Consider the following 15847-nt stretch of genomic DNA (forward strand, 5'->3'; position numbering starts at 1 on the left):
TTATATAGAAGATACTGAAGACTTGGCACCGATGGTAAAGGGAAAAACAATCCAAGTTAACTGTTTGTCGTTCTGATCCTTAAATGTAAGCTTCACAATATAGGTAACTGCAGAAGTAGCACAATTAAAATGGAGAGTGAGAAACAAACTCAACAAAATAGATTAATTAAATATTCAAGAAAAAAAGGTATATGTATCAGAAATTGTTGAAGACCAAAACAATATTGCCTTAAAAAAATGCAAGGTATGACCAAAACAAAAGTGATTTAACATATTCTTAGACTCAACAACTTACTCATAAAGATAAAACCAGTAAAAGCGGAGAATGAGGGGGGGAATCAATTTTCTGAACACAAATAATGAAATATTATTCTCATTATTACTACTCCCTAGCTATGAACATCAATTTCACAATATGTTTTGCCGATACAAAGGTTGAACTTAAAAGAGATACTAACCGGTGGAGTGACAGGAGGCAGTAATTCAGTGTGAGTAAGCAAAAAGTGACCTGGACAAACGGGAAGAGCTGTTTCCTCACTGAGAGCATGGTGAAATATTGCAGGTTGTCCTTCTATCCCAGCATATGAAATTTCATATAGTAAATTACCACTAAGAATTGATTCGTCTGCATCATAGATAGATACTATTTCCATTAATTTCTAATATTAGTAATTGCATCAAGTGTTAATTGCTATAATGCAAGCAGATCCATTTTTTTATTCATGAAAAGAATATAAGGAAAGAAAGAAGTATGACCAGTATAAGGTCGGGTAATATTTCTACATTGCTAACCTGCACTGCAGAGTTTGCATTCTTTTCTGCATAGAACAAAACTCAAATCAATAGACAAATAGTGTAACACACATAAAACAAAAAAGGAAATCTGATCAAAGATTTTAAGTTAGCTAGTTGTTGCACCAACACCAAAGCCCACACATCACATTACACAAACACCAATATCTATTATATAAGTAGACATTACAAACTTTACACTTTAGAGCTTTATAAAGATAAGCATAAATCCACTAAAATATTTCATAGCTAAACAATAGGTTCATCCCAAAAGACTAGCTCAATAGATGGTAAAATCTCCTAGTTAAAAACCTCACATTAAAAAGATACTAGCATTACTTCTTTTTTTTGCTGAATCAAAAGCAAAGGAAGGCATCAGGAGATAGCTTACCATCCCAGCTAGGTTGGCACAAGAGGGGGGACCAAACCAAAACCCTCAGAAAAAACAGAATACAAAAATCCAAAAAACAAAGCAAGAGACCTAAGGAAAACGGAAACTAGGAAGTCTGTATCTGTCTCTATAAAAGTCATCTCCAATAAACATGGGGAGAGAGAGTCCCGTCAAATAACATCAGCCAATGTGACCATGATTTGCTATCTTATCCACACAACAATTTCGTTCGCGAAAAATATGAGATGAAAGGATGGAAAGCACTCTGGGAGTCCCCCTCCACCCAAAGATGACGCCAATGGTGATGAATGGCAAATATTTGAGAAAGGAACCATTGGTTCAGCCACAAACATCAACAAAGGCCTATGATTAAAGAAAAAAATCTTTCAGGGCAAGACGGGATTCGGAGTTGCCAATTCCTCGAATGTTCCAGTAAAAAATCTTCATTGGGGAGTACTTGGAGGATCATCCTTAGACCGGATATTATAAGCGGACCTGTTAAGTTTCTTCCTTTGTTTCTTTGACAAATATGTGATGAAAGGCGCATTATCATCATCATCTTCATCATTTTGTTGGACCAATATATGACGCACCAAATTCAAATCTTTTTGGAGAACGGGGCAAAATTCACTACTGTTTCCCACAACCACATGTGTTTCCGGAACGGAGGGCGATGAATGGGTACTACCAATGGATTTTTCCATCAAAGGTGTGGCCACTAGTTGTTCCAACACAGGCTGGATTTGATCATTATCCAAAACATCTAAGTCAGTTTGTGCTCTAACAATCCCATCTAAGACATTTTGTCAGGCAAAATGGAAAGTATTAGATTTTTCTTGTGCCAAATGCTGCTGATTTTCCTGCCTGTGCGTAACGTCCACATTAACAACCGGTGTTTTCTCTAGAACCTGGGTCTCCATTTCATGTACAGTTGGTGACTTCTGTGCAAGAACTGCTTCAGTTTGTGATTCTACATGTACCTCAATATTGCGAACAGCTGAGTGCTGAGCCGGAATAGTTTCTGAAAGAAAATCAGTGTGTTCCGCAATCGCATGACCAACTGGGTGCTGCTGTGCTAAAACCTCAGTTTGGACTCTAAGGGGGCTTCATATGAGGTTCCAACGTGACCCCCATTGTCCTTCGCGATCCACTGTTTACTGCTTTTTTTTAGAAACAGGTTGTTCAGGCTTCTTCCCAATGTCAATTTTTTCCTTTTCCTTTAACGGATGAAGCCATTTGCCGTTCGACAGATTATGCCCAATGATATGACTGTGAGAACAGAATAACGATAAACGTTTGTATATTACATCAACGTTGAACGCATATCCTTCCCTCTCCACCAAAACTTCCACAAAAATGCACTTGGATAAATCCATGTCGATAAGAATCCGTGCATAATGCCCAAAATGCCGGTTTTGTGTTGCTGAATCAATAATCAACGGAGTACCGATGGCTCCAGATATCTCTCGCAGCGTATTCTCCCTCCAATATTCTCTTGGCAAATCCATTAAGCGTATCCAAATTTGGGCATGAGTTTGATGCCGCATAAAAGGATTAAAGTCCTTCGTCCATTGAGAGAGACGAAGGACTCCCGGTTTCAAATTCATAGTACCATGAGCCCATGCCATTCTCATATCATCCAGTGAAGAGAATTGAAACTCAAAAAAGCCTCTCCCTATAGAAACCAATTTCCAATGCCCTAATAATTTCCATAATTTCGAAAGCTTCAGAAATAATTCCTTAGCCGTGTAGAGTTTATCTCCCTTACTCATAACCATTCAGCCATGAAGTAATCGCTTGCAGTCATCAACGTCCTTCTCATAATCCTCCTGGGAAATCTTAATACTCAGGGAATCCCCTTTGATTACAGGAACATGTAATTGTTCATCTATTGTTATTACAGAACCACATAGAGCCTGTGCAAAAGAAACTGCAGCAGTATGCACAGGTTTCTTCGGTTTGGGGTGCTATTGATCTACTAGCATTACTTCTAATTACAAGGAAAAACCTCAAATAGGAAAGCTCACAAACATTAGAAGACACAAATTATGAATGTTAATCATGAAATAAAACAAAGAGTAAAGGTAGTTTAATTACCACAGTATCTGAGAGAATGAGATTAAGCTTGAGCATGAGAAGAAGAAAGTAGCAAAAGGAGGGTTGATGATAAGCAAAAAATGAGTTAGTTTGTAGTAGAATCTCTAGAATGGTACTTTGGCATTACTTTTATACACATACACGTACTTATTTTCCACAATTTCCAACCCACAAAATAGATTGAAAACTGCAGCTGAGATGGTAAAAGATTGTGCCGACATTCATGTGCAGGGGCCTAGTCTCTTTTAAATGAAAACAGAAAAACCAATTGAAAAGATACACAAAATGTTTTAATATTAACTCCAAATGGCTAAATATATTAACACAGCTCAAACCGGAGCACAAGGCGTACACGAAATAGAGCCACTTTACTAGCAGGGAAAATAAAAAATGACACTAAGATGTGAGATCCTTATAAAGTTCAAATTGCAGCCACAAAAACAATAAATGATACACCAACGACAGAAACATTACACCTGATGCCACCTAATTCGGCCACCGTGAAACAGCCCAACTGAATTCTTTGCCAACCTACCCAGATAGCACTGCCAAGAGACCACTTGAATTGTATCCACAACTTCCGCCGGATTCTCAGCTTTATTGTTGAAAATACAGTAATTCCTTCATTTTAAATCAAAACAAGGAAATGAAAGGATAAACAAATTGTTTCAACATCACACAAACTGTTACAATATTCATTCCAAATAGAACATCAAATATGCATATCAGACAAAAATAAAATCAGTTGTGAATACAACAGAAAAAAAAAAAAAAGAACCGTAAAAGAAAAATTATTCATAAAACAATAATCGATTTCTTTTAGAACCAATTTCTCGCATAAATATTACGGTGTTACATAGTTTTTGATTGATTCAATCAATAATACTGATACAGTTTTTATCCATAATCAATATCTTTATGATCGAAGGTTTATAACTTTTTGAAATAGTGTACGATAACACTGTCTATATAAATTTATTAAGACGGATTTAAATAGATTTCGGCAAGATCTTGGCTATGGTTATTGAGTATTGCAAGAAACATCTTATAGTTTCAATCTCAGTCAAGGATATGTCATGAATCAACATGTTTCTTGCAATACTCAATAACCATAACCAAGATTTTGCCTGTTACATTCGAAATAGGGATTCCAGTGTCTGTTGGCACACTCGTCGTCAATCAAATGTTGATCGTCTGGGATTGCACTACCACCGCCTCTTTGATTTCAAAGGTCTCGCCATCAGAACTCGATGATGCCATGACTTCGAAACCATAGATTTGTGTCTTTCTCTGAATTTGAAATGAACAGGCATGAGCAAGGTTATCAAAATCGGGACTTTACTTCAAGTCGAAGCAAAATCGGGACTCGTAAAATCGCAATCAAAATCGAAGGATTTTACTCAAGGACTTTTGTAGAATCGATGTAGGATAGCAAAGTCGGGACTCGTAAAATCGCAATAAAAATCGAGGATTGGACCAAAATAAAAATAATGTTAAATATATGTTTTTTTTGAGGGAATTAAATATATGTTATAAATTGCATATAGTCATAATAAATGACTAAAGTTCAAAGTCCACAAAATACATATACATAAATGTGGGGAAGTGAAAGAATGAAAATTTTTAGCCTTTTGGGTATTTATAGAACGGGTCATGGATTCAAATCGGGTCAATTTACGAACTGGGTCAAAAATTAACCCTTATCAAAAAATGAACAAAATCCATCAAAATCCTACGATTTTGAATGGATTTCACGATTTTGTGCGATTTTGATAGGATTTTGTCTGTTTTTGAGACTTTGCTTTGGATTTGAGTCGTTGAAGCTACACAAAGTCGCAAAAACCAGAATTTTGGGACTTAAGTCGGGTTTTTGATAACAATGGGCATGAGTGAGTGCTATTTACAAAGCCCGCACCTAGGAATATGTTATTTTAAATTAAAAAAAAAATTGTTTATAGAATGCTTTATTTTTCAATTCAAAATATTTCTTTCTCCACTCAAAAAAAAATATTTTAATTAAAAAAAATTGTTTCTAGATTATTGTATTTTCAATTAAAAAAAATTGTTTCTAGAACATTTATTTTCAATAAAAAAAAGTTTCTATAATATTTTATTTTCAATTAGAAAATTTGTTTCCCCCCAAAAAACAATTAAAAAAATTGTTTCTAGAATATTTTTTCAATTAAAAAGAATTATTTCTCCACTAATAAAAATTAAAATATTCTTCTAAGGTATTTTATTTTCAATTAAAATTATTTATTTCTCCTCTCAAAAAAAATATTAATTTATAGAATATCTTATTTTCAATTAAAAATTTTGATTCTAGAATATTTTATTTTCAATTAAAAATATTTGTTTCTCTTCTCAAAAGTCAAAACAATATTTTAATTAAAAAAAATCTAGAGTATTGTATTTTCAATGAAAAAAATTGTTTTTAGAATGCTTTATTTTCAATAAAAAAATTTATAATATTTTATTTTCAATTAAAAAATTGTTTCTAGATTTTTTTTAATTAAAAAGATTTGTTTCTCCCCTCATAAAAATAATTGTTTTTAGAGTATTTTATTTTCAATTAAAAATATTTATTTCTCCTCTCAAACAAGAAGATTGGTTTCAAGATTATCATATTTTCAATTAATTTTTTTATCTAGAATATTTTATTTTCAATTAAAAACATTTGTTTCTCTTCTCAGAAAAAGATTTGTTTCTTTGGTGAGAATAGAAGTGGGTTATGTGATTTTTCTGATTGTTTTTTTTGTTAAATGTTGATGGATTTCTTCGATGAATCCGGAAAGAGATGGACTTTTGGATTCGGCGAATACTGGAGTGTGTGTTGCTACCGGTTTTGTGATAGGGAGGAAGAAGGTATTTTATTGCTTTGATAAAATGGTGATTTGTTGGGTCCAAAACCTTTAGTTTTTTTTGTTTTTTTCCTGGGTTTAGTAGGTTTAGTTGATGAATATGATGAAGGTTTTGGTGAAGATGAAGAAGAAAGATAATAAGAATTTCTAGAGCGAATGGCAAAATGACACGTGTACAATAGTTAACGTTTTTTATTAAAACTGATGGAAATGACTAAAAGTTGTAACGCAAATGAAATTAAAGGACTTAAACGGACATTTTATTACTTAGAGGACCAAAGCGATACTAAAATACAACTTAATGGACAAAAATAGCAATTAAGCCAAAAATAAAAGATTTGTTCTTTTTGTTTGTTTTGACAATATAATAGATATTTTGTTTTTTGAATAAAACTTCGTAGATTTTTTTAGGTCAAATATCACTTTTGGTCTTTTTACTTTGACATAATTCTCAAGTTAGTCCTTTAAGTTTCGAAAGTTTCAATTAGGTCATTTTAGTTTGACAGAATTCTCAAGTAAGTCATTTAAGTTTCAAAAGTTTCAAATGAGTCCTTTTAGTTGATAAATTATTTCACCGTTACCCCTTGCTGTCAGTATCCGTTTAATTAATGCTGACGTAGAAGTTAACTTGTTGACTTGAATCAAAATGCTACCTTTTAAAAGATTCAGGTGTCAAAACGTTACGTTTAATGGTCAGAAATGATCATGTATAGTGCTAGAAAGGGAGCTATTTACAACAACAAATGCCTTTCTAGCACTATTAAACGACATTTATAGTGCTAAAATGATATTCGTGACCATTAAACGTAACGTTTTGAAACCCTAGAGCTTTTTTGGTGGTGTTCGGGTTTCGAACCCCGGACCTTGCATATTGTATGCATTGTCCTTACCAACTGAGGTAAGCTCACGGGGACACACCCTAGAGCTTTTAAAAGGCAGCGTTTTGATCCAAGTCAACAACTTAACGGCTACATCAGCATCAATTAATTATTAACTGACAGCAAGTAGCAGTGAAATAGTTTATACTTTATCAACTAAAAGTACCTGTTTGAAACTTTTGAAACTTAAAGGACAAACTTGAGAATTCTGTCAAACTAAAAGGATCTATTTGAAACATTTGAAACTTAAAAGACTAACTTAGAAATTTTGTCAAACTAAAAGGACCAAACGTGGTATTTGGCCATTTTTTTATTATAAAAATTATAGTAGATATTGATCGAATGACAAATTGAATATGCGATTTTTTTTTTCAACGTAGATAATTTTTAGCGTAAAAAGATCTACGGTCTAACGGTGAGCGCGTACATTGTCTTAGCAATAATAATATAGGGGATATTTTTTTCCTTAAATTCTGAAAATACCTCCGTTTGGTTTATATAATATGAACTTCTTTCCAAATTGGTTTATATATTATATGGTACTAACGAAAATACGGATACTCACGTGTCCGCCTTTCCACTATTTTTATTGCGTTAACGTTTGAAAATTATAAACGATGTTTTTTTATGACATTTTGATTTTGATTAAAACTAAAAATATAAAATGTTTGTTACTTACAAGTTATAACAAACCAAAGCAACTATGATTATCTATTTCAATGACGCCAACAATATAACAAAAATATATAATCTAAATTCTTTTTTTTTCAACACACCAAAAACAATCTTTATCATAGAAAAAGTTGTTTAAGGGTATAATTGGGATAATAAAAAATTAAGTATAAATATATTCATCTAGTTTGTTACACTTTTTAAATGATAAAGGAAAAAAATCAAACATGTATTTATATATATATATATATATATATATATATATATATATATATTCATATCGTGTTTGTTACATTTGTTTTAATATTTAAATTTATTCTTATCTATTTGTTACATGTGTTATTTGTATTGAAAATTGAGGTTATTTTTGGAAAGAAAAATTCAACCCAAAAATGCTGAAAGGGATAGTTCTTTTTATATATAGTATAGATAATGTATTTTTTTTATAAAAAATCATTTTACATGTTGATATTTGCAAATATTTGTAAATACCTTAACAACCACTAATACTCGTCTACGAATATTCATACGAATGTGAGAATGACATAAATATCATTTTTATTAAATAGAGAGTTAACTAATATGTATACCTGTGAATATCCATTATGAACTCTGATAATAGTATTGTAACAACAACAATAAGTTTTATATTATTATAAAAAAAAATAACAAAGTAACTTTTCCATTAAAAAGAAATAACCTTGAAGTATAAATAGGGGGAAAAATATTGATAAAGTCAAGAGAATAATACAAACGTTACGATAATTGATTCAAAATTGATAAATATTTATTTGACATTCAAAATAACTGCAACAAATTTTTGTTAATATATAAGAAAACAAATATTTAAGAAGAACAAATAAAAATGAAAGAAATATCGATAAATTTAGCATTTTCTATTTTCGCTTGACAAATGAAAATGAAAGATACACAAACCGTTTCAATATTAATTCCAAACAGGACAATGAAAACTACAGATCCCTTCCTACGCTTGAACAAATGCACAAAACAACATCAAATTTGTCACATATAATAAGTATTATGGTGTTACTTCATAATTCATATCCTATGGGAGGACTTGCAATGTAATTTTCTTTAGAGCAATTAAATTCAACATGAACTAGTTTTTGATGGTCCAATTATTCCGAAGACTTAATTTAGACATCTTTGTCATAGTTTTATGAGAATTGGTTTTGCCATTCACTCAAGGACATTCAGTCATTTTATGATTCAATTATTTGGGGTAAAGCCTAGATTTTAACATTCAGTCATAAAGAAATCGATTATTATAAGAGCTTGTTGGAGGCAGAATTCATTTTGAGCTTGATCACTCAAGGACATTAGCCCAAGTGTAAAATTATATTGTTCCACCATAGTCGATGATATCATGGAGTCTCAGTTAAGATTTAGACTTGGTAAAGTTGGTAGATAATGTGAAGAATGGTAAAGTTACAAACTTATTAGTTGAATTCAATGGTGATTTGTGGTTGAAGTCTCGATTGTATATCCGAAATGTGGATGAGTTAAGGAGAAAATATTAGAAAAGATGGAATTTGCATATAACAATTGTTTCTAATTGAACAATTCTAATTATATGTCAATGGTTGAAGTCTCGTAGAGGATATGTTTAGTTCTTGTGTTCTTGGTCTTTGAGGAATTTGAGATCGATATTTGGCAAAGATGGAATTTTCATATAACAATTGACACTAATATAATATTCAGATGTTAGCACCGTTTGAGGTTTTCTATTGTAGGCGTGTAAGACTTCTAAAGGTTGATTAGAAACCATAGAAGCTAAACTAGTAAGTCCAAAGTTGATTCAAGATGCCATTGAAAAGGTCAAATTGATCCAAGATTGTTAAATAATACTCCATCCGTTTCAAAATGAGTGTCGTTTTAGGTGTTTACACATATATTAAGAAATGCAATGATTAAAAGAAAGGGAATGGTTATTTTACCAAATTATCCTTATTAACTATTGGTTAGTTTTAAAAGTAATACTTTGGAAGTAGTGTGCTGAGTATTAATTGGAGGGTACAATTGAAAAGAAAAAGTTATTATTGCATTGGAAACTGAAAGTGACATTCATTTTGAAACAATTTTTTTTGGCTAAAGCGACATTCATTTTGAAACGGAGGGAGTAGCTTAGAGTAGGCAGAAGACTCATGTTGATAAGAGGTTATGTCTTCTAGAGTTCACACTTGGAGAACATTTATCAATGCACTTCCCCCATATCTCTCGAGAGTTCATCCGGTCATTCATATTTCTATGCTTCGGAAAAACCTTTATGACCTTTCATATACAATTGTCATGAAGATATGCGGTTGGACTAGACTTTGTTATACATTGAACCTTCTGTAGCTATATTAGATAAAGAAGTGAGATGTTCACGCTCAAAGGAGATCATTTTAGTAAAGGTTCTTTGGAAAGGACTGTGCGGTAAAGAAATAACTTGGTAATCAAAGAAGTAATGTGAGAAAAGTAACCACGCTTATTTGAAACCAAAGTTATTTCTGGATAAAATTCGAGGACGAATTTTTTTAAGGGCGAAGACTAAAATGCATTGTTTCTTTAATAAAAATAATTAAAACAAAACAAATAAAATAAAATAAACTTAAGGAAACTCAACCCCACCCCCGTTTCTCTCACAATCTCTCTCGAACTTTCCTTTTCTTTCTTCCAACTTCTATTTCCAAACCATCCTTCACCCATGACCCATTCTTCTTCTCTCTTTCAATCACCAAATTCCTTCCAAAATTCAAACACTCGTGAGATGAAAACTCACAAGGGTTTTCCCTAATTCTACAAGTACACTTGGGTAAAAGTTTGGGATTAAGGTAAATGTAGTAAAGAAGTACAAGAGTACCCATTCATTTAAAGTTGGTCATTTTGATTCTTTGAGGTTTTGAGAAACTTAGAGCCATAATACCCAACAAGTACAATGACAAATTAGTGGGTATATTGCAAGATTATGGGACCAAGAAGATTGTAATATGGTGCCACGGTTGTTGCTGCTCAAAAGAATCCAAAACCATGGTGAACCTTGTTGCTGCATTGGGAAGAAATAAATTGGAATCAATTTCTTTTGCTTTGGCTTTTCTAGAAATAGATATGTGGGTTGCTGCTTTGAATGTTTATCCTAGGGTGGTTGGAGAGAAAATTTAGTCGATTTGTCATATCGGTGAGTTGATGACGATCATTATCATATATTTTGATTATTGTTATTGTTGATATTTTGCTTATTTCTATATTAAAGTATTTATTAAAACGGGGAAACACAACCTTTGAACATTATTCTCGTCATCATTGTTTATTTTCAAAGTCATTGATATTATTATATACCCAATTTGAGGATACTTATGATTTATAAAGTATTGGATTTGAAATGGAGATTTGTTTGCAAACATTTTGTGCACTTGTTTTGATACTTTTGTTAAAATATGTTGTTGTGAAAATTTCTATTTTTGATATGTTTCTAAACTAGTTTTGACATGTTGTAAAGCATGGTTTTAATTTTGTGTTTTTCGATGATTTCGATATTAATATGTACTCGATTTAGATTGGATTTGAATTTGGATTTATTTATGAATATAAGTAGTAGATTTAAAATTGAGTTTTGATGGAACATATTTTGGCATAAGTTTCTATATGTTGTGAAATACAGTTTTTGAGACGTTTTGAGAATTTTGTTTTGAGAAACAGTTATAATTGCAACGACCTAGGTGCATCTAGTATGTGATTTTGGTTAGGTAGAGTTACTCCATTAGATGGAGCCTCCCCTATTGAAAGGCCGCCATTTGAAGGAGAGGACTATCAATGAGATGTAAACTCCCTAACCGAAAATGCTTTACAGTTTGTTTTGAGTCGAGAGAAAAGAGCTATCCGTTAGATGGAGCTACCACTAAGGGAAAGGCTACTCTTAGTAGGAAAGAGCTATCAACGAGATGGAGCTAGTTCTCGATTCACCCATTTTTATTATTTTCACTAAAGTTGGATTACTATACTTTCCTTAAAGTTGATTATTTTGGTCTTATTATATTGAATTTGATTTTATATTCTATTTAAAGTTGTTTATTTTGATTCCTTTTCATTGTATCTGATTTTTATACTCTATTTGAATTTGATTATTTTGATTTCTTTTCATTATACCTGGTTTCTATAATTCTGTTAAAGTCGTTGATTTTGTTTCACTCCCTTAAGACATTGGAGTTTTGAGATAATCTTATTTGGTTTGATAAATTCACAAAGTTTTCTGAACTTTCATGTATAAACTTGACTATGTATTAATTATATTTTTACACGGATTACTAGTTTCGTAAATTGAAATTAGATTTGAGAAACATAATTATTCGTGTCCTTGTGTGTTTCTCTTCTAGTTGGTGGTGGTTGTTGTCTCCTCACTAAGTCTCTATGACTTACTCTTTCATTTTCTATTTTTTTTTTCATATTCAAAGTCAATTGCGTAGAAAAGCTTCTAGCAGAGTTAAAGATCTATCAATGTCACTCTTTTGGTAGGTCTCCTATATGTATAAATTGAATGGTCGATGTATCTACAGCTATCGGTAGTCTATATATGTTTTGTTTTGAGTTGTACAAATATCTAGTTATGTCACTTTGAGATTCTGGCTGATAATACAAGTTTATAGACATGATTAATATCTTGGGTGCAAGATACAGAGGATACTCTGTCAAAATTTCAGTGGATATCATTTTAAGTGAAAGTCAATTTGAAAATGTTTAAATTATTGTTTGTAAGTGTCATCAATAGGCTTGCCGGACTAGGATGTTCTAGTTCATGCGCCGGTCACGATTTTGATTTTTGGGTCGTGACAATCAAAGAAGAATTGTTCATGAGAACCGAAAGTTTACCACAAAATAAAAATAAAAGTCTAAATATTATTATTTTTCAAATTAAAATGAAACCTTATTTTTTTTGTTCATAAAAGAAAACTGAGACCTCATTTTTCATATTAAAAAAAAAAAAAAAACTTTATCTAACTGTTGTGGGTTCAGAAGTATGTGCTAGGTAGGCTTCACCCTTTCCTATATCCTTTGTTATCGGCTTCCCAATATTTCAACACATAAAGTCAAGAAATTGTGTTCAGATTTCCTATGCACCAATTGCTCCCAGGCCAAGTCTATTTCCTTCCCTCTTACTTTTCTTTCATGGTTACCATGTTTCCATAATAAGAATCCATGTTTTAGCTTCAAATAGTTGGATGGTTTAAGCATTTCCGACTTACCCTACAAACCAACACGAGTCTTTTCAGCGTGCTTTTTCCTCACTTGCAGGCTTACCGGGAAACTTCTTGATAGGTCACCCATCCAAAGACAACTCCAAGTCAAGCACGCTTAACTGTGGAGTTCTTATAGAATGGGCTGCCAAAAATAAGATGCGTATTCTTTTCGGTAGCTCATTCCATAAGAACTCCACAGTTAAGCGTGCTTGACTTGGAGTAGTCTTTGGATGGGTGATCTACCGGGAAGTTTCCCGATAAGCGTGCGAGTGAGGACAAAACACGCTGAAAGAGTTGTGTTGGTTTGTAAGGTCAGTCGACAATCCTAAAAGTCATCTGGGATGTTACAATTACACTAAGGTTTATTTTTATATGGTATTCGACTATGTGGACCCTCTTGAAGGCCCAAAATGATCTTACTTTTGCGAGAAAGAAATTTGGGGTTTTGGAAATAGCAGACATGATTTAATTCCTCTGTTGGAAGTTGTTCTTCGGTAGAAACCTTGGACATCACTGTTCCCTTTATGAACGGATGAACGGATCTACTGGCGCCAATAGCAGTTAGTATAAGTGTCAAAGTTGAACTCAACCTATGCAGGAGGTTTGGGTGGTTCCTAGATCTCTGAGTTGTTTTGGTTTGAGATGTTTCTTGCTATTAGTGATGGAGCTTCTAGTCCTATTTTCTTTGCCGAAGCGTGTTTGGGAGAATTAGGGTTGTCAATTTTTTCCTTGATGGCTTTGGCTAGGTACGAAAAAATATCCCCCAAGTAGTTGGCTTGTTGGTCAAGTTAGGAACTTTGAAGGGTCTAAATATTTGGAATACCATTGTATTGATTTCAAACATCGAGCAAGTATCGAGGTTGTAATCTTCAGATGATTTTTATGTTCGATGGACCCAAGAGAAATTCTATGTGTTGAAAGGTGGCTTAATCTTTCATCACAATAACATTTTAAGCATTATGCGTAATTATTGTACTTCTCAAACACATTTCTCAAGGTGACGTTTTGTTGGTGCAAGTGACAACTTTTTGTAGTACATTAAATGTGATGGGGCAGCTGAAAGTTGTCCTTGCGTATTTCGATGAAAATCTTAACCATTGAGCAAAGTGTCATTGATTATAGATCGTTCGCCGTAAGAAGGTGAATTTATATTTTCCCCTTTCCAACTTTGTTAGTCAAGATTTGTGGTTATTTTGTTTTTTTTCGGTTTTTTTTTTTTTTTGCATTTTCTTTCTTCATTGGTCGCTTTCTATTTCTTCTTAGATTGACAGTGTAACAGCCCGATTTTCGCGATTATTTCATTTTGATGGCTTTATGTGCGTTTAATTATGTTCGTGTGCATTTTCATGTGTTTGGGCATTTGAGGGGTAAAATAGTAATTTTGAGAGAATAGCGTTTTATCATTTTTAAGTTAGAACCGTTTTATTAGTGAGTTGTCGGTATGTGAGAATTAATTAGAGCCGAGGTTGCTAATTAATTACCGTTAGTGTGTAATTAGTGGATTAGTGTATTTAGTGAGAGCCCATTTATTTTTAGTGTGTTAAGGCCCATTAAGGGAGAGGGAGTATATAAGCTAAGTCATTAGTGGCTAGGGTTAGAACTTTGATCATTTTTCACACAAACACAAGAGAAGAGAACTTGGGGTTAGAGAGAAGAACAAGAGAAAGGAGTTGGAGGCTAGAGCTAGAAGAGGATTTCATCTTTAGGAGCTAAATTGAAGCCTTGGTTAGAGATTCTTGGTGTTAGAGGTAAGAGGGTTAGGCTTCACTCATAATTTCATAATTTTTACTCATTACCCATTTTTGTGAAATTTGTAAATTGAATCTATTTGCTGTGAATTCGTGCATGAATGTTGTTGTTATGTTTGAGAACATGAACTACATGATAATTGTGTGATTGTATGTGAATTAACATGTTGAAATGCACAATTGTTGGTATATTGTGTTATTGAGCAAATATGGTGAATAATGAAGTTGTTGTTGTGGAATTATGTAAGAATTCATGTTCATTAGTTGTTGTTATTGATTTGAAACATGTGGTTGATGAATTGATGCATTGGGTATCATGAATTGATGAATTGGTGATGAGAATTGTTGTTGTTGTTGTTGAAAGTTGTGGAAGTTTGGTGAAATGATGAATTTTGTTGTGTTGATGCTTTAATTTCAAAACATGTGCATGTTTAAGTGTTTTCAAGTATATATGACCTATAAACATCTTTTGGAACAAGTTTGGGCATTTAGAAAATCAAATTTGGGAATTTTGGGGTGAAAGGGATTGGAACCCGTAACAATTTTGACAGAAATTGAGACAGTACGCTTAAGCGTGCTGCAGCGTGCTCTAAGCGAACAACTTTTGGAGTTAGGACGCTTAAGCGTGCTCCAAGCGTGCTAAGTCCAGAAGCTATTGGAACTTGGACGCTTAAGCGTGCAGCTCCCAGTTCAACCATTTTGATTCTTTTGTTTCTTTTGACTTGTTTAACCTCTGTTTATGCACTTAATCCTACTGAAACATCGTTTGAATCGAATTGGACTTGATTTTGTGAATCTTCTCTTAACTTTGGAAAAACGGTCCAACCGTTGATTTTTCCGAAAACTTGTTTTTCTCTGGAAATTGAAGTGGGGTTAAGGTTTTATAATGTTTATATGATTTCTAAAAATGGTTGTGATTGGGTTCATCAAGTTTTAACTTGTTTTGCTTTGAAACTTTGCATTCTTTTGTAAAAGTGACAAAGTGAGACGAACTTTGAGTTTTTCATGATTTCGTCACATTTGGCCGGCGAAACGCCAAGGTATCCTTTACTGCACTCATAGGTGGCTTAGAGGTATGCTTAGTTGAGGCATTGAAACTTGTTTACTTGGTTTTGGCTTAAAAGCTCAATTATTTCTAATGTTGGGATTTTGAGAGACGAACTTTGTTGAA

The 15847-nt window shown here is 32.8% G+C and overlaps 1 pseudogene; it reads right to left on the reverse strand.

Moving 5' to 3' along the window:
• On the reverse strand, positions 1-3404 carry LOC146927617 (uncharacterized; annotated as a pseudogene).
• Between the last annotated feature and the right edge of the window lie 12443 nt (positions 3405-15847).

The sequence above is a fragment of the Medicago sativa genome, chromosome 4, assembly GCF_051527215.1.
Source record: "Medicago sativa cultivar Bolivia chromosome 4, Bolivia_mono, whole genome shotgun sequence".
NCBI classification, from domain to species: domain Eukaryota; kingdom Viridiplantae; phylum Streptophyta; class Magnoliopsida; order Fabales; family Fabaceae; genus Medicago; species Medicago sativa.